The following is a 24,063-nucleotide window of genomic DNA, read 5'->3' as shown; positions in this document are numbered from 1 at the left end:
AAAAGAGTTTTTGATTACTTACCCAACACTCGGGAAGTAAAATTCTTGGAACATGTTAATCCATTAACATGCATCGCCTGGTAAATATCGGTGAGTTTTCCTTTCCAACTAGATACGACTTCTTGGTAATGAGTTCATCATCCAGTTGGATATTTCTGCAACACTACCCAGAGCACTTCGATAAGAAAGGCTACGGCTGGGCGATTGTTGAGTGTTGGCAGGGTCGAGTTTTCAAAATGGTTGTTCCATTGAATGAAGTATCTCGTAACTTCATTTCTTTTGAATGATATTTAAAAAATTGATTATATACAAGTTATGCCTTGTAGCTTCATATATGTGATGAACTAATTATAACTTGAACGGTGATAGTTCAAGTAGTATTCGGAAAAGATATAAGTATATTGGAGTATCTTGTAACTTCATCTTTTAAACTTATATCTAGTAAATGATTATCTTGTGCATGTCAAAGATTTTCAGAAAAACGTTGAGACAAGGTTAGATATACGAGATCACCTTCCAACGATATTTTTATACAGTTGTAAACTGGAACTATATGTATATTATACATGTTAGAGGATTTCAAAGATTGTTAAAAGTATATATGTATGTATATACTGAATATTTTGCGACTTGGTCGCGTTAAGATATCAACTTGGTTCATTTCTTCTTAACCAAGACTTTCTTGAGTACTATGAGAATGCTCATATATTGTAAATTATTATACATATTATTTTGGTGGGCTTGTTGCTCACCCTTGCTTTCTTCTTTCATCACACAACAACAGATAGAAAAGATGAACAGGACCAAGCTTTCAATTCGCAAGCGGTTAGGAAACGTTCCGCAGTTTTCTGGAAGCGTTGATGCCGCTGTAGCTGAGGTAGAAATTACCAATAGGCTAGACTTTCAACTTCTGATGTACCAGACTTATGTATCTATATGAATTGTAATAATGGCAAAGAAATGTAAATTTATTCAGAAACCCTTTCAAGGTGTAATGGCATATAATTTTGGAATAAAATGACTCGTGTTATTTTTAGATATTCATCTCTGAGACTATAACTTGTGGTGTGTGTGTTTATTGTGGGGTCACAGTACAGAGTAGCTGATGGTTTATTAAGATTGGGTGTTATTAAGGGAAATGGAACTCGTGACTACCCGGATCCCCGACCTCAGATTTTGGGGTGTTAGAGAAATGGTATCAGAGCCAAGCGTTAGAAACCTCAGAGATGACGTGATGTTAAGATAATCAGTTCACTCAGATAATAAGAACTCTTGCCAAGTTCATGGTCGGACTACTTAACGTAGTAATGACAGTTAAAACCCTTACAGGAACCCTTATAAATATTATGATAGTAGCATAGTTCGTTCTCATATAGGACAGCAGGGCACCGAACCCTGAGGTTCAGGAGCATCAGCATGAGGATGTTTTATTACATGTTGGAGATCAAATTATGAATCTGATAGAGTACCCTAACGAGGGACCGGATGAGATTCATATTGAGAATGTTGCGGTTGAGGATGTTATCCCAGAAGGGATTGTTGCCCAGGAGGATCTCGTGGAGGATCCTGACGAGAATGAAGAGAGGACCGCTGAGGAATTGATGACCGTAGTCAGGGCAACTATCAGAGCAAGAATGGCCGTGAGGGTGGCACTAGAGGATGAAGAGTTACCAAGGGCACAAAGGTTAATGAGGGCAGAAGGAGTGGGGTTTTCCACGACACCAATTATATTAGTATCAGACCCTCTTCCCGAGGTTCCTGAAGACATCCATGAGGTTCCACCAATTCCTGTTCCCTCCCCTGTACAGAGCCCAACACCTACTGAGGAAATGCCACCTTTATCTCCTACACCATTGTCACCTGATACCGTGCTTGGTTATCCATTTGGATCCCCTGGGCCTGCACCACCTGCACCCCATGGACTGCTAGATGCAACCACTCAGGCTTCTCTTATCGCCGATTATTACATGACTTTGGGTGGCCTGTCTGAGGCCCGTAATGTTAGGAGTGATCTGTTGGATCGACTTACTGCACCAAGGATTGAGGGCGGGGTACTTCCGGTAGGATTAGCTCATAGCATGGAAAGGATTGAGGCTACCACCCGTGTTACAGCTAGAGGCCATCTTGAGGGTTAGATTGATCCAGCTCTACTTGCAACTATCTTAGACCTCATCACCTCTGTGATGGAGCAGGTTAGGGATGTCGTGCGTGCCCGTATTTCTTGATCCATGGTAGTGTGCAGAGCCAGAGCGATCAGACAAGGGTTTCATGTAGCACCGCTTTTGGAGGATTAGCCTAAGTTATGAATGATTAGTTTTAATGACTACATGATTATCTATGGTAGTACTTTTGGGATAGAAGCGATCAGATCAAATGATGTAATTCTCTTTAATGTGTTCAGTTGTTGTACCTTCAAACAAATGGTTATGTATATATTCGTTAATTTCAGTTCAGATCAGTCTGTTTGTGATAAGTTCATATGGTTAATTGCACTATTAACACTTAAGAGAGTGTCATGAAGTTTATAGAACTTGAGAATTCATAATTTGCAATCATGCAAGGACGGAACGAGGGAAAGACTTAAGCAAAGTAAATAAGACAAATATCCAGAGATTCTCAAAAAAAAAATTTCCCAAGCATTATGCCCCCATGAGGAATAAGATTAGGGGCAAACCTTGAATGTGATAATCAGGGAAGTCGTAATTAAGCTATAAGGAACCCAGAATATAATGAAGTGGAAAATGAGGATTTCAAATTAAAAGATGACCCCAATTATGGGGAGTAGGAAGAAATATTTAGACTGAGAAAACAGAAGTCGAGTAAGATAGGAAGAACCAGGATGGTACTCCTATTGGGCAATCCATGGACCTGCCTAAAACAAAACTTATACTATTACCCCTAACCACCACCTTGAGGAAACAATGTGGTGTGAAATTCTTTCAGGACCTTTAAGACGCTAAGCTCTCAGAGTTCCAAGGAACAAGCTGACCCAGTCGAGGCAAGAGCCTGGCTAAAGGAAATATAGGAATCATTTGAGATTCTAAATGATTGATGAATCACAAAAGACTATTTTTGTCACTTACCCTCCTAAGAGAGAGACCACCCACTGGTGAAAGACCAAGAAAGTCACGGAGCCAGAGGTTATAATAAATTGATTAAAGTTCAGACAATTGTTTTCGAGAAAGTACTTCCCAAGGTTATGGAGGTAGTGTAAAAGCTTTAGAGCCAGAACAAAGGCGGACGAGTATGATGAATTGTGAATCTAAGTTATAAAAGTTATCAAGATTCGTTCTGAGGACACGAATCCAGAATGACGGGATGTTTGAAATCAATGCTTATGTTGTGTTGGTTCAGGTAATGGTTGTAATAGATACGAAAATAAAAGACTGAAAGGGGAAGGAGTATAAAGGGATATAAAGGAAATAGAGTTGAAAAGTGATAAGGGAGTTAGGTATGGGAAACCCTAAGAAACCCTTAAAATAAATATAGAGAAGTGTGTCATCATCAGCGCGATGGTGACTGATCATGAGATAAATTCAAGGTTTGAAGGTATAAGCGATACGTATAGTTAATTCCCTTGGAGTTGAGAGTATTCGATGAAACTTTGAGATAGATCGATGGATTAATAAGAAAATACGGATGGACTGAGGAGACAGGATAACAAGAATTTAGAAAAATGGGATGAAGGAAGTGACCTTCAAAAATGTGAAGTGTATGTAACACCTGTGGCTTGATGCACAAAAGGGAGACTCTAGGTATAAAAGGTATTCCAATATTGAGATGACTGTTGAGATAAATAACAGAGATAAATGAATAGTTAGAACTAAGAAGTTCACGTTGAACACGCCCAATATCTTCTAGAACATCCCTGTTATCATTAGTAAATCAGGCAAGAAAAATAGATAACCGTTGTTATCTTTTGAAGGCCATATTGATTGACCTCATTTTGAATGCAGATGTTATCGTGAAATTAGGAATATACTATCGAGGTGGGAATAATTGAATAAGACACCCTTATCAGGGATACATGACTTGATTTATCTATGGAAGGATGCAAGTACCTTTTTAAAAGGTGAAATTTAGGATGGAACCTCAATAACTTGAGATGAACTATAGGGGAATGCATAAAGGTTGGCATTTCACCCTTAATAGAGACATTATGAGTTTGGGTAATACGGAATGAAGGATTAAAGCAACAACAATCTTTAAAGATCAGTGGAGAAAGTTTTTAGAACTCCATAGATAATGGTTCTAGTATTAGTAAATGGTAGTTTGATATGCCCTGTATCTAGGGAATACAGGAGGAATGATTCACGGATAACCTTAGAGGTTTTACAAGGAGAAAGGTAATATTCAAAGTTCTGAAGAGTAGAAATTTTGGTAAAGGAAATATGACGTAATTATAATAATGCCAAGTGGGGCATGTGTTAAACCACGAGAAAGTATGGATCGAACCAGTAAAGATCGAAATTGTTCAGGGAAATTAGGACCTAAGATAAAAGATGTCCTAAGTATGATCAAGAGTCAGTCGTGACAATAATTAACCTCTAAAGACCGAGACAATAACTTATGGGAAAATGGTGATACTTTTAACTCATCAGATTTTAAGGAAAACATCTTCACTCAAGCAGTGATTGGAAATGAAGTAGAAAATTTAGTGAAGGGGTTAAAATGACATTGATTGTAAGGAACTATTACTATCAGGAAGGGCCAAAGAGGTGGCCGACACTTTAAGTGTAAGATGATAATTATAGGCGCTTGTGCCAAAAGAATACAGTGATGATGGTTAAAGCTATGAAGGTTGTATTATGGTTTGGAAGATTGACATTCCTTCTGATGACTGTGCAATACCCAACTGTAATAGTAGTTTGGTAAAGGATTAATTCGTATAATCGCCATGAGCGGGCTATCTATCCTAGAAGGTCCTATATTGAGAATAAGCCAGGACCATGTTTCAAAAAGGACTAAACAAACCTTTGAGTTAAGTCTTCTATTGAAGGCATATGATTAAGAATGGTATTAACCTGCTATCGTTGCTTTCATTGAAACTCTTCTGCAATTTTATCTGCTTCATGTCATGAAAGTACGTCAGAATTTGGAGTGTTCTTCATGAATTATGAATGGTGATTATGTTAACTCCTTAGAAGAATTCGATACGATATGTATGGACTCCGTATGGTTAGCTATTAAGACTTCATGGAAAACGAATGACGACAGTAGGTCAGTGGTGGACCATAGTAATGCAGCAATGATTTTGCGAATAATGAGCTGATTACAACCGTGAGAGTTGTATTGGAATGGATGTTGAGATTGAGTACCACTAATCGGGTCGTGTTGACGTATAAGTTATCTTTGATAGAAAAACTAGGTCGATTATTTACCTATTGAATATTTATTCCTTCTTATCAATAGAGAGTCGTATTACTATACGAGGAAGGTTGCGGTGCAAGCATAGAATTCTAGTAAAGATGATGGATATAATGAGATCCCAGATTCGATTTTCGATATCAAGGGAGTTTCAAAGGTGATTGTGTATAAGCTCGAGGAAGAGCATGGGTCCATAGAATGATGGACGGAATAGAAAAAATATTTAAGCATGTGAAATGCGATGCTATAATACTGGATATTGATATAGATATATATGTTTTGTTCTCTTGCGATAAACCTCTATAGTTCAGAGGTAGATTCCAAGCCAGATCTTTTGTGGCAGTATTTTTTTTATATATATACAATTCTCTTCAATTCATTCTTTTCTTTCATTTTATATAAGCTGAGAAGAACAACCCTTCCAGAAGGGGAGGTATTGTCGAATGACTATCTATCTGTGTGATAGAAGCCTAGTAGGATACCATCTATTGTTTAATTGCTTGTCAAGTACTAAAGGTTGGCCACCTTCTGTACTAACTATGCAATAGAACAAGTGTTCATGATCATAGTGATCTCTCAACAAAATCCTTTACTTCTATATGATTGATCAAACTTTGGAAAATAGAAACAGCTGAAAAAGGAATAGTAAAGTTACAGTGGTATTCCGATTTTAACGCGTTCATGATACTAAGGTTGACGTGGTTATTAAAAGGTTATAGAACGCTAACGAGCAAAAGTATAACCAGTATAATATTAGGAACGGAAGGTAGTAGCGATTACGAACTGGAAAAGAATGGGTATTGAGAAGCAAAAGCTCTAATGCTAAAAGCTATAATGAGAGTCTGTGCAATAGACTTGAAAGAATTTGGAATGATCACTTAACGCGGATTGAGTTTTCTCACGATAATAGATCGTATGTCAGGTATCGAGATGTCGTCTTATGAGATCTTTGAGGGAAGAAAATGTCGATCTCCCTTATATTAGGATGAAGTTGTAGAGAGCAAGATGCTCAGACCAGCAGTGGTCCAAAGGACCAAGGATATGATAGATCTAATCAGAGGACGGCTGGTAGTAGCCCAAGATGGACATGAGAAATATGTTGATTCGACATGAAAGGACAAAGAATCGGAAATAGGGGACCTAGTAATGTTAAAGGTATCCCTTAGAAAAGATTGATGAGGTTCAAAAAGAAAGGAAAGCTAAGCCTACGAATTGTTGGACCCTTTGAGGTATTAAGACGTATTGGGAAATTAGCATATGAGCTAGCCCTACCCCCGAACATGTAGCAAGTTTATAACGTGTTCCACATATCAATGTTAAGGAAGTGTAATTCGGATACCAGATAAATAGGGGCATATGAGCGCATAGACATGCAACCAGACGTAACCTACATGGAGCAACCAGGAAGGGTTATAGATCAAAAATGGACAAATGCTTAGGAGAGGAGTTATCAAACTAGTCAGAGTTTGATGGTAGAACCACAATGTGGGAAAATTACGTAAGAGTAAGAAAGTGCAATACTAAAAAAGTATTCGTACTCATTTTCTATCTGATTCCGGGACGGAATCCTTTTAAGGAGGGGATACTGTAATAACCCCAATTTTTGGAATTTTTGAAACCCTTATGAATAGTGTTTTGCTGTTTATGCTGAATAAGAAAACTTTTCATGCCACACTATGTAAGGGTTCTTTTATTGATCTTCTGAGATCTTATTAGTACTTTATATGGGATATAAGTGTATGTAAAGATTGTCAGAATCCAAATTCGAACATTTTGATTTTTCCGGAAAATCCACCAGATATCGAAAGAATTGTGTATAAGGTAACAGGATAAAAAGGATTTAAATTCAAGGATTTTAATAGAGGATCATAAAAGGAATATAATGTATTGAGAAAGGTTAAGGGAACCTAAGTAATAAGATCCCGGGTATGATCCCTCAAACGATAAACGAAAACGAAAGTTAAGCGAACCGTATAACAGATCAGCGGTCATTAGCCAATTAATTAAAATCTAATCAAAGAGATTAGTGGGGATGATGTCATCAAACCAATAAGAAGAGGACAAAGGAGGGAGGGTGACATCACATGGTGACATAAGCATGACCAAGCAAACTGTGTTGTTGGTTGAATTAGAACCACACAAAAGTTACCATGGTAAAAAGGTAAGAAAACAAAACAAATCAATTGTCACCCAACCAAGCCAAAACATTTCATTTTCACCAAAAACACAAAATTTTTCATCTCCTTCATCAAAGCTCTCGGCTTTTCTTCTTTTCCAAGGAAAAAAAATCAAAATCCTAGTTCCAAGCTTTGTTAAATTGCAAGGTAATTATCTAAGACTCCTTATGCATAGTTATGGATATCCTATAAGTTTGAGCTCCTAAATCATTCACAATCTCTTCCTAAAAATCATGGAAGAAGATGGTGAATAGTGTTTTTCAAGAACTAAAATTTTTGTTCTTGAAATTTTGTTTAGATTAAGCTTGGATAAGGACTTTAAGGGTGATTCCAAGCTAGTTACTTGATTCTCCACTCTCCAAGGAAGGTATAACCCCTCCAAACCCTAACTTTATTTGAGTAATTTGGTTTAGTTTTGTTGTTATAATTCATGAGAGGCGTGCTTGTTGTGAATGTAGAGATTAGTTGGTTTTGTGAAGTTTTTGGAGTGGTAGTTCTTGGATTGTTGATTAATGAACTTAAGTGTAGTTTAAATTCATGTTTAAGAATAGTATAAATTGATAATGTGGAGTTGTTGGGGCTGTTATGATGAAGTATGGATGGAGTTTTGGTTGGGATGTTGATTGTGAGATGATTTGGAGTGGTTAAATTTGGGTAATCGCGTAAACATAGCCGTCGTAATGTCCGATTTACTTTAGGCTGTTTTTGTTCTTAACATTAGGACCCGTGAACTCACTGCTAGGTTTCGACCATTTCCATGATTAGATAGTTCATGTTACGAGCTTCGTTTTTATATGTAGTTCGTTTGATTCCAATGTACGGTTTAGGAGAAACGGCCGTTTTAAGTAATGACGTTTCGCGCACGAATCATTACCCCTCGCCTTACTTTGAAACATAGGTTAAAGATCTAAAAGGACTAATTGGAGTATGAAACATTTATGTAAAGTGTGTTAGGCAGTTGGTAAGGCACTCGCGAAAGAATCACCTTAAAACTCGTAATGGTTAATTTATTAAAAATGGTGGAGCTGAGGGTACTCGAGCGACTTAAGAGAATCAGTAAGCGCAAAGCGAGCGTTAGAGTCTAAATTGGTTAAAGTATAGGTTTATAAGTGACTTTGGTTTAATTCCAACTTATATGTTGTTTATAGGTTACTAGACTCGTCCCAAGCCATTTGTAACCCCCAGTCGCTCAGGCAAGTTTTCTACCCGTTATACTGTTGTTGTGATGTAACATTTGTATATGCATTATCTCGTGATGGATGCATAATGGTTAATTAGCAAATTCTTGCGATATATTGTAGCATGTGATATGGTATATATGCATGCCTGTTTCGTATTCTTGATATATATATCTGTTGATTCAGTTGATAATACCTATGTGAGAGATAAGCGGTATTTGCGTATACCCTTAATATAGGGGACCCAAAGGTAAATATTTTTCTAAAACCGGGAGTCGATGTTCCCGAATATAATATATATATATATATATAGATATAGTTTTTAAAACTATGAATCAAATAAGGTTTATTCGATAACTTTATTTTTATTAATGAATACTATTATTTGAATATTCATTCGAGGACTTATGACTCCGCTTAATTTATTAATGAATATTATTATTTGAATATTCATTCGAGGACTTATGACTCCGACTATTTACTAATTATTATTCTTTATTTTATTAAGGAATAATGTGTCGATGATCAAACTTACTTTTGATTATTCAAATAAAGATAGTACTTTCGTATAAGTATATATTTGGTTATTTAATATTCATTGCAAGTATAAGTTTTAAAACTTCTACTTCAATTATTTTTATAAAGATTATTCTTTATGAGAATATTACTTAAATAATAATATTAAGATATTTCCTAATAATTGGGACTGATTTATTTTATTAAATCAGCATTACTCCAAACATTCTTAAAAATGTTTGCGAGTCTTCAAAATGATTTTAAAAGTTAGAGCGGATCCCAAAACTCTTTTTTTATATATTTAAGATCTTTCTTTCAAAGGGGATTTAAATATTCACTCAAAACCTGAGGGATCCGGCTTTGTGGTGTGTTTTGTATTCGCAACAAGGTTGCTATTTTGATAAAAGAGTTTTTGATTACTTACCCAACACTCGGGAAGTAAAATTCTTGGAACAAGTTAATCCATTAACAGGCATCGCCTGGGAAATATCGGTGAGTTTTCCTTTCCAACTAGATACGACTTCTTGGTGGAGCCGTATCAATAAGTTTCTACTTGGGGAAAGTGGGGACGAGCTTTATATTTCAGAGTCATGGATTTCATCTGAACTAGGAGTGGCGTAAGTGGTCGAGTGGCGCCGGCCCAACCTAATTATATTGGCCCAAATGGCCTGGAAGTTCCGCTAAGACGGTCCATTTCTTAGGAGTCCAGTGTTCGGTTGACAAGTAAATCCGACAGGTTCTCCTCTACATGTAGCAAATGGTGGGGTTGCACTACTACGACTGATCATCGTAAGTGGTCTTCCTGGCGCGGCAAAACTCCCGTAATAAGTTCATCATCCAGTTGGATATTTCTGCAATACTACCCAGAGCACTTCGATAAGAAAGGCTACGGTTGGGCGATTGTTGAGTGTTGACAGGGTCGAGTTTTCAAAATGGTGTTTCCATTGAATGAAGTATCTCATAACTTCATTTCTTTTGAATAATATTTCAAAAATTGATTCTATACAAGTTATGCCTTGTAGCTTCATATATTTGATGAACTAATTATAACTTGAACGGTGATAGTTCAAGTAGTATTCGGAAAAGATATAAGTATATTGGAGTATCTTGTAACTTCATCTTTTAAACTTATATCTAGTAAATGATTATCTTGTGCATGTCAAAGATTTTCAGAAAAATATTGAGACAAGGTTAGATATATGAGATCACCTTGCAACGATATTTTTATACAGTTGTAAACTGGAACTATGTGTATATTATACATGTCAGAGGATTTCAAAGATTGTTAAAAGTATATATGTATGTATATACTGAATATTTTGCGACTTGGTCGCGTTAAGATATCAACTTGGTTCATTTCTTCTTAACCAAGACTTTCTTGAGTACTATGAGAATGCTCATATATTGTAAATTATTATACATATTATTTTGGTGGGCTTGTTGCTCACCCTTGCTTTCTTCTTTCATCATACAATAACAGATAGAAAAGATGAACAGGACCAAGCTTTCAATTCGCAAGTGGTTAGGAAATGTTCCGCAGTTTTCTGGAAGCGTTGATGCCGCTGTAGCTGAGGTAGAAATTACCAATAGGCTAAACTTTCAACTTCTGATGTACCAGACTTATGTATCTATATGAATTGTAATAATGGCAAAGAAATGTAAATTTATTCAGAAACCCTTTCAAGGTGTAATGGCATATAATTTTGGAATAAAATGACTCTTGTTATTTTTAGATATTCATCTCTGAGACTATAACTTGTGGTGTGTGTGTTTATTGTGGGGTCACAGTACAGAGTAGTTGATGGTTTATTAAGATTGGGTGTTATTAAGGAAAATGGAACTCGTGACAACCCGGATCCCCGACCCCGGATTTGGGGATGTTACAGCAGGGCTCTATCTCCAGTCATATGCCTTGAACATCCATTGTCTAGAATCCACATAACCTTCTTCTACTTAATGCCCTGAAAACAAAGATGATTAAGTTTTTTTTGGTACCCAAATGAAGTTGGGTCCAGAAGACTTAGAAGCATTTGAATATATAACATTTCTCTTAACAGAATTGGTAGGCTTAACAATTTTTTCTTTATCATTGACTGTTTCCCTGTCACTTTTAGAAGCACCAACAAACTTGCTCTTGGGCTTGGTGACAGGTGCCATTTTCTTAGCTTTAGGAGGGCTTACAGTCTTTGATCTACCAGTGTTCTTACTAGCATGCTTATCATAATTATGAGATGTGTTCTATGAGTGTGTGGAATCAAGAGAAGTGTGCATGAAAGATATTACACATGGCATGCTAACAGATTTATCACACTTAGAAACTTTAGGCATGTTAGGCATGTTATGCACATAAGCATTCTTAATATTTTCTACTTTAACCTTTCTAAAAGCATGAGTAAGGTGACCTGCAGAACCACAATTATTACATAACTTCCTAGGGCCATTAGTTCCCATCCTACGATTTCTACTTCTATTATTCTTATTATTGGAAGTAAAACCTAGTATGGCAAAAGATAAGTCAGAGTCACTAGCAATAGACATGGGTTTCTTTACCTTTTGTCTCCTTGAAATCTCGAGATCCTCAACAAGCATCTCAAATGAATATAAAGATTATCTTCATCAAAGGGCTCAATAGTAGCTTTCTTAAACCGAGGCTTCTTAGCATCCTTAAGAATATGAGGTGTACCAGGGGGATTAACAACTTTCTCTACAGGGTCATTTTCAACTACTCATTTCTTAAAAGCTTTTCTATGTTTGTCATAGTCTAGACCTATCCCAACCTTTCCACCTACTACTTGATCAGCTATGAGCTTCTTAGCAAGATTTGCAGAATCAGTAAAAGCATGCAATTTAGTTTCTAATTCTACATGCTTGTTCCTTAGCTCTTCCTCTGTCTCAAGGTGCTTAGTAATCTTAAGCTCTAAATATTTATTAGTTTGCTTAAGATTCTCAACCCTGATCCTATCTAGAACTAACTTATCATTTTCATCTTTAACTTTCTTTAAGGTCTTCAACATCAAGCAGAGTACATCTTGATATAGTACTAACGTTTCTATACACTTCTTTTACGACATCATGTTGTTCAATGCATTCCTTTTTATTGTACCGTTCCTTAAGATAGTGATGAGAAACAACATTTCCATACACTAGGACAGTCTGCTTGAAGGAAACACAGTGTTCATTCTCATACAAGTTATCTAAAGGTAAAGCACGAATAGTTGGAAATGTTACCTGAGAAGAAGATTCTATCATCAATGCTAGATTTCCAAATTTCTCTTCTTCATCATCCCAGCTTTTCCTTCAGCTATGTAAGTTTCACTGGATACTTCCTTGAGCTACCTGAATCCTTCTTCTGATAAGCTTTGCCTTTATCCTTTCCTTGCCGAGTCTTTCTGCACTCAGTGAAAAAGTGCCCAACCTCAGAGTTTTGTGTATGGAGTGTTTCGATAATGAGAGATTTTAGCTATGACTCCACATTTGTTGGAGACACATCAATCTGAATTTGAGATGGTGTCGTAACTGAGTCTTTGACTTCAGTTAGCACTGTGTGTGCACCCTGTGACTCTTCCATTGGTTTAGATTTCTTCTTTCTGATATAAGTTTGGTTTTTTTCTTTGTTCCTTCCCCTTTTGGCCGGTACTCTTGGTTGAGAGCTTGTTTTAATAGTCACATCCTTTTAGGAGGATGCACCTAGCAATGAGCTAATTTTCTTATTAAGCACTACAGCCTGTTGGGAGACTATAGTGTGGCTGGTTTGGGTCACACATACCTCACCCTCCTTATCCTTGGGGCTTCTTTGATGTTCACCCCTTCCATCACCCATCTGACTACCCTGAGCACTCCCTTCAAGTGAAGTAGTAGTTGTTACAACTGCTATCTTTTGAGAGACAACAGAGGTTGGCTTTTTAAACTTGGATTTAGATTTAGGTTTTGTGGCTTGGGTAGTCATCTGTTTGGTCATTGCCACAGATGTTATTACCACAATTGAAGTCAAAGAAGTAATGGGTTGAGAAGAGATTGGAGCAGAAGTAGTTACCTCATTTACCTATTGTGCCTCAAATATTGGAAGATAGTTGAGGGGCATTCCATATTTGGGGTTGTTCCTGCTCAGATCTACAAGTACTCTATTTTCTTGGACCCAACAGTCAAGCTTGTTGTTTGGGTTCTCAATTTCAAGGTTCTCAGAAACAAAGTTAGCCAGCATCATAAAAAATCTAGGATAATATATATTCTTTGACATTTTCTTAATATCTCATAATTTATACCTTAATTCCATCGTGATAGAATTACTAAGGTTAAAGTACTTATCATTCAAAAGCATGTAAAGCATGTTAACCATGAAATAAGTGACTACATCAAAATTGCTAATTTTGCCAGAAAATACTTTAATAAAAGAATCACAGAGAAAGCTCCACTATTTTCTAAGGCTCATTCTCCTAACTTCACCTAACTTGGTGGGAAGGAGAGAATAACCCAAAGACCTAAGCATGGTGCACACATCTGTGTCTTTGTTTGGAACAGTAGTGTTGTTTTCAATAAAGTGAAAGCATGCTTGTATTTTATCACAATTACTACAATAATCATTACCTTTCAAAGAGAAAGCAATGGTTTTGTCTTTGGAGTTGTACACCGCTATGGTCCATATTTGTTCGATAAATTCACAATAGATTACTGGACACTCGAGCATAGCATAGCTTAGTTTACAGTTGCAAATAAAGTCCATCATTTTGTTATAGTCCTCAGAAGTAGCAATCTTCTTGTCTACCAGTACTACGAAGTTGTTCTTTTCGTAGATAAACCCATACTGAGACATAATCTTGACTACGGGTGCCATTGTTGTGATTGGAAAGAAGTTAAAGAGAAAGGGGATTTTTAGAGATGAAGAAAGTAAAAGTTTCTAAGAGATTCAGAGAGAGATAAAAGTGAAATATAGAAATGAATTGGGATTTTATACTAACTCTGAAAAGGGTGAATAAATAAAAAGAAATAAAATAAAGTATCCAATGAGATTTTCCAAAAATAACTGTTTAAAAATAAAGTAGACTGTTGAAATTCCAAAATTGATCCATCGACATATACATACACGCTATAAGTAAAGTCGACGACTAGGGTTTGGAATTAATGGTTAAGATTGACCCAACTCAATGGAAACAATATGTACTATTATCCATTGGATAATAAGGTACCCAGAAATATTTTGACTTTCAACGGATAATTCTTATCCATTGAATGCTATCAGTATTTACCTTTAGCAAATCCTTATTTTGGTGTCAGGATGTGACGACCGGAAAATCCTAATGTTTAATGTCAGGATCTGACCACTTGCAAATCCTAATTCCAATGTCATGATCTGATAATTTGCAAATCCTGATTTGTATCTTTAATAAAGTCAAACTTATTTCTGGCTGCACTACAAGTTGCTCAGATATCAAAATAATTTAGGAATAATAAAGCATACCTAACTCACTTACCAACCTAGTGAAATTTGACTCATCAAGTGGCTTGGTAAAACATCTTAGAGGGGCTCTTATCTGGTTACACACTCCAAGGTGCCTCTTCTTACAGGTTTGACATTCTGGTATTGGGGCACGTGGTTGGCTATAAAATGTTGCCCTAGATTGTCCGCCGCCCTGGCCAACGCTCTCATTTGGGGCCTTTCTGAATCCGGGGCCTCTTGCAGGTTGGGACACCGCTCCCCTGACGAACCTACTTGGAAGGCTCCTGTTTCCGGTTCCTATTCCTTGGCTTCCTATCTTCCTCTTCCTATTCTCCTTTTCTTTCACAGTCTGCTCACTACCAGCTTCAACAATCGAGGCTTTCTGTACTAAGGTGGCATAGCTTATCAGCTCTAACACTGCTACTCGGTTCTGTATCCATTGTTTTAGACCAAGCTGGAACCTTCGCGCTTTCTTTTCTTCGGTATTCACAAACTCAGGCACAAATCTAGACAACTCAGTAAATTTGGCCTCATATTCTGCCAGGGTCATCTTATCCTGTTTCAACTCCAGAAACCTAATCTCCATCTGGGTTTCCATAAATCTAGGGAAGTACTTGTCTAAGAACAGTCGGGTAAATCTATCCCATGGGATCACAGCATCAGTTTCTAGGTTTCGTTTGGACTCCCACCAATAGTTAGCTTCTCCTTTCAGCATGTAAGAAGCGAAAATGGTCTTATGTCGTTCCTCAACTCCTAGTATCTCGAAGGACTTTTCTATCTCTTTGAGCCAGGCCCGTGCTTCAATGGGGTCAGCAGATCCTAGAAACTCTGGGGGTTTGAGGGATCTGAAGGCTCTAAAGAGAGTAGCTGCAGTCTGTTGGGCAGCAGGGGGCTGTGGTGGAATAGGCTGTTGGTTCAGATTTGCTCTCAGCAGTTCCATAAATTCATTTACGGGGTTCCCTCCCTGATGGGTATCCTCAGCCTCTTCTTCTACATATTCTTCCTCATCATATTCATTATAGTCTATGTCTTCTTCACTTTCCTAATTTACTACTGGGTCACCTCGTTGTTAGTTAACAGACTCTGTGGGCTGTGCCCTGGTTCCTCTTCTACGGGGTGACATTATTCTGATAAGGAAAATTGGTCACATGATTATAACAGTTAGGTTATTTTATTCATATATAAGCATGTCATTTATTACTTAACAGGTTTTATAAAGTGCATTAATATAGACATCAATTCTTTAATAACTGCTTAGATATATATTCATAAGATCTCCCAGTTATATCCTGGGGATGAAACAACTAGTCGGGTTCATACATGCCTGGTTACAATCTATCACTGCTAGTTCTAAATACTGAAATGAAAATACATAAGCCGTGTACCCTGAAAGGCTAGGAACGCTATCTACTACTAGCAATTCTATCAAAATTGGTGACAAGTCACTCAGCCTTCTTCAAGGTCTACATCTAGTCACTAATCTCTCAGTCACTATCACTACGAGTGAGGTCACACACCCTCCTCATCGCTCCTGCAATCATCATCTCTGCATCGACTACTGGGATGTATCCTCCCACTGATGTCATCCTCATCTGAACCCTGGTACGGAGCTTGATCCCATCGATCTCTCTACGGGCTATGGCTGGGGAAGCAGCTCTGAAATCTCCGGGGTATCCTAGTCGGGTAGCTCTCTCAGCTGTCAGTGCCTGGCGTAACTCAGCAATGCGGGCAGATGCCGCTGTGATCTCAGCGTTAAGCTGACTCACTACCCAGTCGTGTACGGCTACATGCATGGTCGCCGGTGGTGGTAGAGGTGAGTCTGGGTCGCTAGAGGATATGTCATGGACCTCATGGAACTGTGTGCGTATCGCCTCCTCATCATCGTCATCAGTATAGGACATAGGGCTCTGGATCCCTGGGGGTGGTGTAGGAGAGCGAATAGCCTGGTGTGGGTACCTCTCTACATCTCTCCATACTACGCCATTAGCTACGGGGACAGGAAGCTAAGTCTCCTCCTCTAGGACATCCTCAGTAGGGTCATCGTCTGAATCATCAATGGGTGGGCTCTCTGGCTCGGGAATAGGGTTATACTCAGGAATCATCAAATCATCAACAGGGTCAACCTCCCTCCTAGGCTCCACTGGTACCTGACACAATAGGCAAGGTGTTACTAACTTAGAGTTAGAATTCCCTTAAGGGTAAAACAGTCAAGACTACCCGTGTAGCCCAACGACGAACTCGACTTGAGCTCTAATTGATTGTTTTATTATTCTTAGGTCTACATATTTTATATCCTATCGTTTCCAAGTTTTGATAACCTAAGGCTCTGATACCATTTCTGTGGTGCCCCAAAACCCGGGGTCAGGAGTCTCGGAAGCCACGCTATCTAAACTCACACAACTCACACTACAATATGTAAATACTCACGCTTCACGACCCCACACTTAACACACACACACTACAGGTTATTGTCTTGGAAACGAACCATCATTACTAGAGAAATTTCATTACAACCCAAATGTAATTAGTCTTACCCCGGGGGTGACCTTTAAGTAAGGTTAATCCGCCGGCCAATATACGTTTCTTATTTCTTATTTTACATAACCCATACTTATAAATAAGCCGAACTATAAACAACTGAAAACCTGATCCAGCTTATTCCGACTACCTGAGGTACTGCACCAAATAATCTACGGAACAGCTGGCCATTTCCTACCCGTTTCCTGGTTGTGGTTCTCATGGCAGGCATCTTGATTCACTGTTGTGTTGTGTCAATTTAAGAAAACAAGCGTGAGCTAAGATGCTCAGCATAATAATGTACAGTATGAAATGACTGTATAATAACATCATATATTATATATATGTTTTATTTAAGAGTATATTTCTTGGTGTCCCACACCTTCTTATGAAAACAATTCTTTTAAGGGGGTTTTATAACCAGCGAATACCTTAATAGTAATCCCAGCACCTAGGCTTGGGTTACGGTATTACATATCAATTCCAATTGGAAGATTTTGGACATCTCATAGGAGCCACCGCATACGATGATCAGTCATCCTACGGAAAGTAACCTTCTTTACTAGTAAAAGGACGAATACCGTCATCTCTCGGGTATCACCCTGGCCGCATTCGGGCTACGTGTCCTATTTTCGGGTATACACATACTTCACAAGTTCCTGAGTACATAAAGTACCTTCGCCTGCGGTACCTTTGGTAGCCCATCCAGCACACGTAGTACCAGAGTCTACCCCTCCATTGTCCTTGAACAGAATTCTATCAATCTCGGGAACTTGAACCACATCGAATTTCCCCAAGCGTTTTGCTTGTTGATAGAGATAGTTTATCTTTTTAAATATAAGTGTAGATATATGTATATACGTACTTCCGAGAATTTCGGAGGAAGTACTAGGGATGTGAGTTGACCGTTGTCAACAGATAATTAATAAGGGGAAAAGTTTCTTCTTGAAACTATATTTAATATAACAATAAGTCGGAATAATATTCACCGACGATCTGAAATTATTCGAATAATACTTCTAAATTAGAAGGTATATCAGGATCTATGATCTTTCAACCAATAACAATCCTTAATAAATAATCATTACTTAAATAGTAGTCTATAAATAATTAAATGATAATCGATATTAATCAAACCTCGAATGAGTTGTTCTTTAAAAGATTTATTTAAATAGTATTCCTCAACTAGTTTGTATTTACATAATTAATAATCTATAATGATTAATCGGGTTTGAAATCAATAACGTTGAAGTATACTACTCCTATAATAAAGGAGTACGTATATAATATTTAATATCCGAATCAATAAAACATAGTTGAGGGAATATGCTCATTGGGAAATCGTTTTAAAAGTTCGAGGTGTTTTAATGTTTCGTAAGTGGATGATGAGTCCCTTTAAAATGTACCACTGTGGACGTATAACCATCCTATAATATCTCCGAAATGATTCTCGGGTTTTATCTTAATCCCCGACCGACCCTCGGTCTTATATAATACGTCACACTTAAAGTGAAATAATCATTTCACGATATATACTTATCGTACAACATCGCTATATTATGCAAAAATTCAACCACTACGTATCATGGTAAATATGGTATTTATGCGATGATAGTAAAACAATCTTCACAACACAACAGGAAAAATGGAGTTGGGTTTGTAAACTTGCCTGGGTATCTCGAGGTGGAGGATACTCTAGGTTCCGCTCGGAAATCTATAACCATAAACACATTTCATTTCGTTAGGTTCCGTCCTAATTCACGGTAACTCGCACTCATGCGCTACTCATTATACACCCTCTCAACTCATACTACCCTTAGCATTTCTTTTAAGTCATAAACACTTTATGGTCACTTCATTTTCCTAAGTATCTTGAGTTCATTCTTATTATCATTGTCGGCTCCGCTTAAGGATTCTTACGGTTTCTACTCGCGCGGTCTCGGCTCTGACATTTTTATAAAATTGAGAAATCATTATTTTCACTTGAAATTTTTATGACAGTTAGGAAACTCCACATGTTACTCTCTACAAAAATTTCATGATTTATGAATACATTTAAGTCTATCCTTTATATTTTCAAAGTTCGTGATTCGGAGCAGTTTTTGTCACATAAAACACTTTTACTAAAACGATCATAACTTTTGATCCGTAAATCGGAATTAAGCGATACAAGCGCCTAAACGATCCTTATAACATTTTCTATCTTAAAAAAAGGTTATTTCTAAAGAATCTACAGTTTACAACTTCGAGACTTTCTGCAGAAACTTAAAGTTACAGTTTGTTGGTTTTAACGAAGTTACGTTTACGATCGGGGTTTCGTTTATGCCTTAACTATCAACACAACCACCAACAATCATCATATCATTATCAAAACACAAACTCCTCTCAAGAACATCATGTTCTTGAGGCAATAACAACCAACCTTAAATCTACTTAACTTAATCATCAAGATTTCATCAACAACACTTAGTAAGCTAGGTTTACTAACACCCACTAAATGGATCTTAAACATGAACCTTAAATAAACTTAGGCCAAAGATTTTTACCTTTCTTGAAAGCTTGAGATGTGTTCTTGAGGATGGTGGAGGCTTGGAAGTGCTTGGTATGATTTTTGGAACCTAAAACCACCATTAAAATCAAGAAACCAAAGAGAGGTTACTATTCACACTATTCACTAGTGAGTTTCTTGAATTTATTCCACCCATCAAACCTTGATAAAAAGAGATGAAAGATTTTTCTTACCTTAGTTTAGTTGCTAGGACGCTTAGGAAATAATTGTGTGATTTTACAAGAACTAGAGCTTGAAGTTTTGAATTGGACTTCCCTTTTTTTCTTCAAAATAGGTGAATGGGAGCTTTGTGAGGGGGGGGTATTTATAGCACTTGGTTGCTTCTCTTGGATGATTTCTAGGTTGCTTCTTGGAAGGTGACTTGATATCTTTGCAAGTTGATCTTTATTCTTCCTAGGATAGCTTAGGTTTATTCCTTGTCTCCAAATCCATGGACAAATCTTTGTAGCTTGCTTGCTTACAAGCTAAACTACAAGGTTAGCTCCTTAGCACACTATTTGCTAGCTAGCTTGGTCATCCTAGGGTTAGCTCACTATTTGATGAAGTAACCATGGTTACTTCCTTACCATGGTTTAGTTAGTGTGTTACGTTTAATTAATCGTTTACGCGTTCGCTCGGTTACTTAAACGTTCTCCGCAATACTTATTCGTAAATGGTTCGCAATGTAATTCTTTTCGTTTCTATTCCTTATATTTTTATTTATCCTAATTGAATATAAATCCGTAGGATTTTAATCTCGTAATTATATTGTGATTCCCGCAGTCCTTGATAAGTCGTAATTACGGTCACTTTTCAAAGTTCGTTTTCTTCGAAAACTAATAGCATTTACATACACTCATTTGGTGTGCATAGTCGTAATATCGATTCCGAAACTCATTTTCTTATGCACTATATAGTGTGGGATCAAAAGTTTTTCCCGTCTGTCAGGGTTACTATTCATTAAACGTTTTACAAGGTCTCAAAAAATCGAGTTATTACAGTCTTCCCCTCTAACAAGGATTCCGTCCCGGAATCAATTAGAAAATAAGTGGTAATATCTATTCCTCATGGTGTCTTCAAGTTCCCAAGTTGATTCCTCAATATTTTGATTTCTCCACAAGATCCTAACTAGCTTCACCGTTTTGTTCCTCAGCACTTGTTCTTTCTAGTCCATTATCCTAACTGGCTGCTCGATGTAGGTCAGGTCTGGTTGTAAATCTACCTGCTCGTACTCTATTACATGACGGGCATCGGCATGGTACTTTCTCAACATGGATATGTGAAACACGTTATGTACTTGTTGCAAATTAGGAGGCAAGGCGAGCTCGTAAGCTAGAGGTCCTATCCTCCTCAAAATTTCAAAGGGTCCTATGAATTTGGGACTCAGCTTCCCTTTCTTTCCAAATCTCATCACTCCCTTCCACGGAGATACCTTCAATAACACAGAATCTCCTACTTCATATTTCCTATCCTTCCTGGTCTGATCTGCGTACTTCTTTTGTCTGTCCTGGGCTGCTACCAGTCTCTTCCTGATGAGTTTTACCATTTCTCCGGTCTGCTGAACTAACTCTGGTCCTAATATCTTGTGTTCTCCAACTTCATCCCAACACAGGGGAGAGCGACATCTTCTCCCGTAAAGAGCTTCATACGGGGGCATTCCTATGCTAGCGCGATAGCTATTGTTGTAAGAAAATTCTATCATGGGTAAGTGATCATCCCAATTTCCTTTGAAGTCGATGACACATACTCGTAGCATATCTTCTAGGGTCTGTATAGTCCTTTCGCTTTGTCCATCCGTCTGGGGGTGGTAAGCGGCACTCATGTTTAGTCTGGTACCTACACATTCCTGGAAGCTTCTCCAAAATCGGGAATTAAACCTCGGGTCTCTATCTGACACTATGGCTACAGGAACGCCGTGTCTTATTACAATTTCCTTCAAGTAAATATCTACCAACTTGTCTACGGTGTACCTTTCGTTTATTGGTAGGAAGAGTGCGGACTTGGTCAGTCTATCAATGATAACCCATATAGCATCATGATTAGTCGTTGTCCTAGGTAAGCCTGTCACAAAATCCATGGCTATGTGTTCCCATTTCCATTCCGGAATTTCTAGGGGTCGTAACAGTCCACTAGGTCGCTGGTGTTCCGCCTTCACTCTTTGACATGTCAAGCACTTGCTAACCCACTCCGCTATTTCTCTCTTCATGTTAGGCCACCAATAATATTCCTTAAAGTCACGGTACATTTCCGTACTTCCTGGGTGGATTGAATATCTAGAGCTGTGCCCTTCATGCAACAGCCCGTCCTTTAATTCTTGCACATTCGGAATCCAAATCCGGGTTGAATACCTCATGATCCCTTCCTCATCCTTCTCGCATCTCACTTCTTCACCGGTCAATGTCCCTTTTTCCTCACTCATCTTCTTTTCCTGACATACTCGTATCTTTGTAGTCAGTTCTGGTACTAGCTTAATCTCAAATAATCCATCCGTTCCCTCACCGATCATTCTTACGTCAATTTCCATCTTCTCAAATTCCTTAACTAATTCCTCTGATGTCATTATCATCTTGAGTCTTTCCTTCCTACTAAGGGTGTCAGCCACCACATTGGCTTTACCCGGGTGATACAAAATTTCATAGTCGTAGTCCTTTATCAACTCTAACCATCTCCTCTGTCTCATGTTCAGTTCCTTCTGAGTAAAAATATATTTGAGGCTTTTATGGTCAGTGTAGATCTCGCATTTCTCATCGTATAGGTAGTGTCTCCAGATTTTTAGGGCAAATACTATGGCGGCTAATTCTAGGTCATGCGTAGGGTATCGGCTCTCATATTCCTTCAATTGTCGAGAGGCATACGCTATAACCTTGCCGTGCTGCATTAGTACACATCTTAATCCTTTAAGTGATGCGTCGCTGTATATCACAAACTCTCCCTTTCCATCGGGAAGAGCGAGCACTGGTGCTGACACCAGCCTCTTTTTCAGTTCTTGAAAACTCTCCTCACACTTTTCCGTCCATACGAACTTTTCTGCCTTCCGGGTAAGTGTAGTCAGTGGACCAACTATCTTAGCGAAGTCTTGCACGAATTTCCGGTAATATCCTGCTAAACCTACGAAACTCCTAACCTCTGTTGGGGTTGCTGGTCTTTCCCAACTAGATACCGCCTCTATCTTGGCAGGGTCAACTAAAACTCCGTTGCTACTCACCACATGTCCTAAAAACTGAACTTCTCTCAACCAAAATTCGCACTTCGAAAATTTGGCATACAATTTCTCATTCCTCAATATTTCTAAGACTATCCTCAAATGTTCTGCATGTTCTTGCTCTGTCCTTGAGTAGATCAGAATATCATCTATAAAAACTATCACACATATGTGCACGTACTTTTTGAACACTCTGTTCATCAAATCCATAAAGGTTGCGAGTGCATTGGTTAATCCAAACGACATGACTAAGAACTCATAGTGTCCATACCTAGTGCGAAAAGCAGTCTTTGGTATCTCTTCCAGTTTGATTTTCAACTGGTGGTGTCCTGTCCTTAAATCTATTTTGGAAAAATGTACAGCTCCTTTGAGTTGGTTGAATAGGTCATCAATTCTGGGAAGAGGGTACCTATTCTTTATAGTTAGCTTATTCAACTCTCGATAGTCTATACATAATCTCATGTTGCCGTCCTTTTTATTTACGAATAATACTGGTGCTCCCCATGGTGAGACACTGGGCCTTATCATTCCATTATCTAATAATTCTTGCAGTTGAGAAGCTAGTTCTTTCATCTCAACTGGGGCTAACCTATATGGGGCCTTGGATACTGGTGTCGTCCCTGGTGCTAACTCTATAGCGAACTCTATTTCTCTGTCAGGTGGCAATCCTGGTAAGTTTTCTGGAAATACATCCTCGAATTCGTTAATATGGGTATGTTCTGTATATTGGGGACCTCCTTCTGGGTATCTATTACATAAGCCAAATAGGCCTCATTACCTTTCCTTAACAATCTTTTTGCTTGAAGCATGGTCAAAAATTTACCTTTTTATCATTCTGCACTCTTATCATAACTTTCTTCTGTTCACAATCTATTTGTGCTCTGTTACTGGATAACCAATCCATTCCTAAGATCACATCAAATTCTCCTAACGCGAATGGTATTAAGTCGACCTCGAAGATCTTCTCTTCTAATTTCAGCTTGCACTTAGGGTATATTTGATTTACAGGGATTATTTCTCTGTTTGCTATTTCCACTCGTAATACCGCACGTATGGGTATGGCATTAAGTTTTAACTTGCTAGCAAAATCTTGAGATATAAAAGACTTGGTTGCTCCAGAATCA

The sequence above is a fragment of the Apium graveolens genome, chromosome 6, assembly GCF_009905375.1.
Source record: "Apium graveolens cultivar Ventura chromosome 6, ASM990537v1, whole genome shotgun sequence".
Lineage (NCBI taxonomy): Eukaryota > Viridiplantae > Streptophyta > Magnoliopsida > Apiales > Apiaceae > Apium > Apium graveolens.
This window is presented reverse-complemented; position numbering follows the sequence as displayed.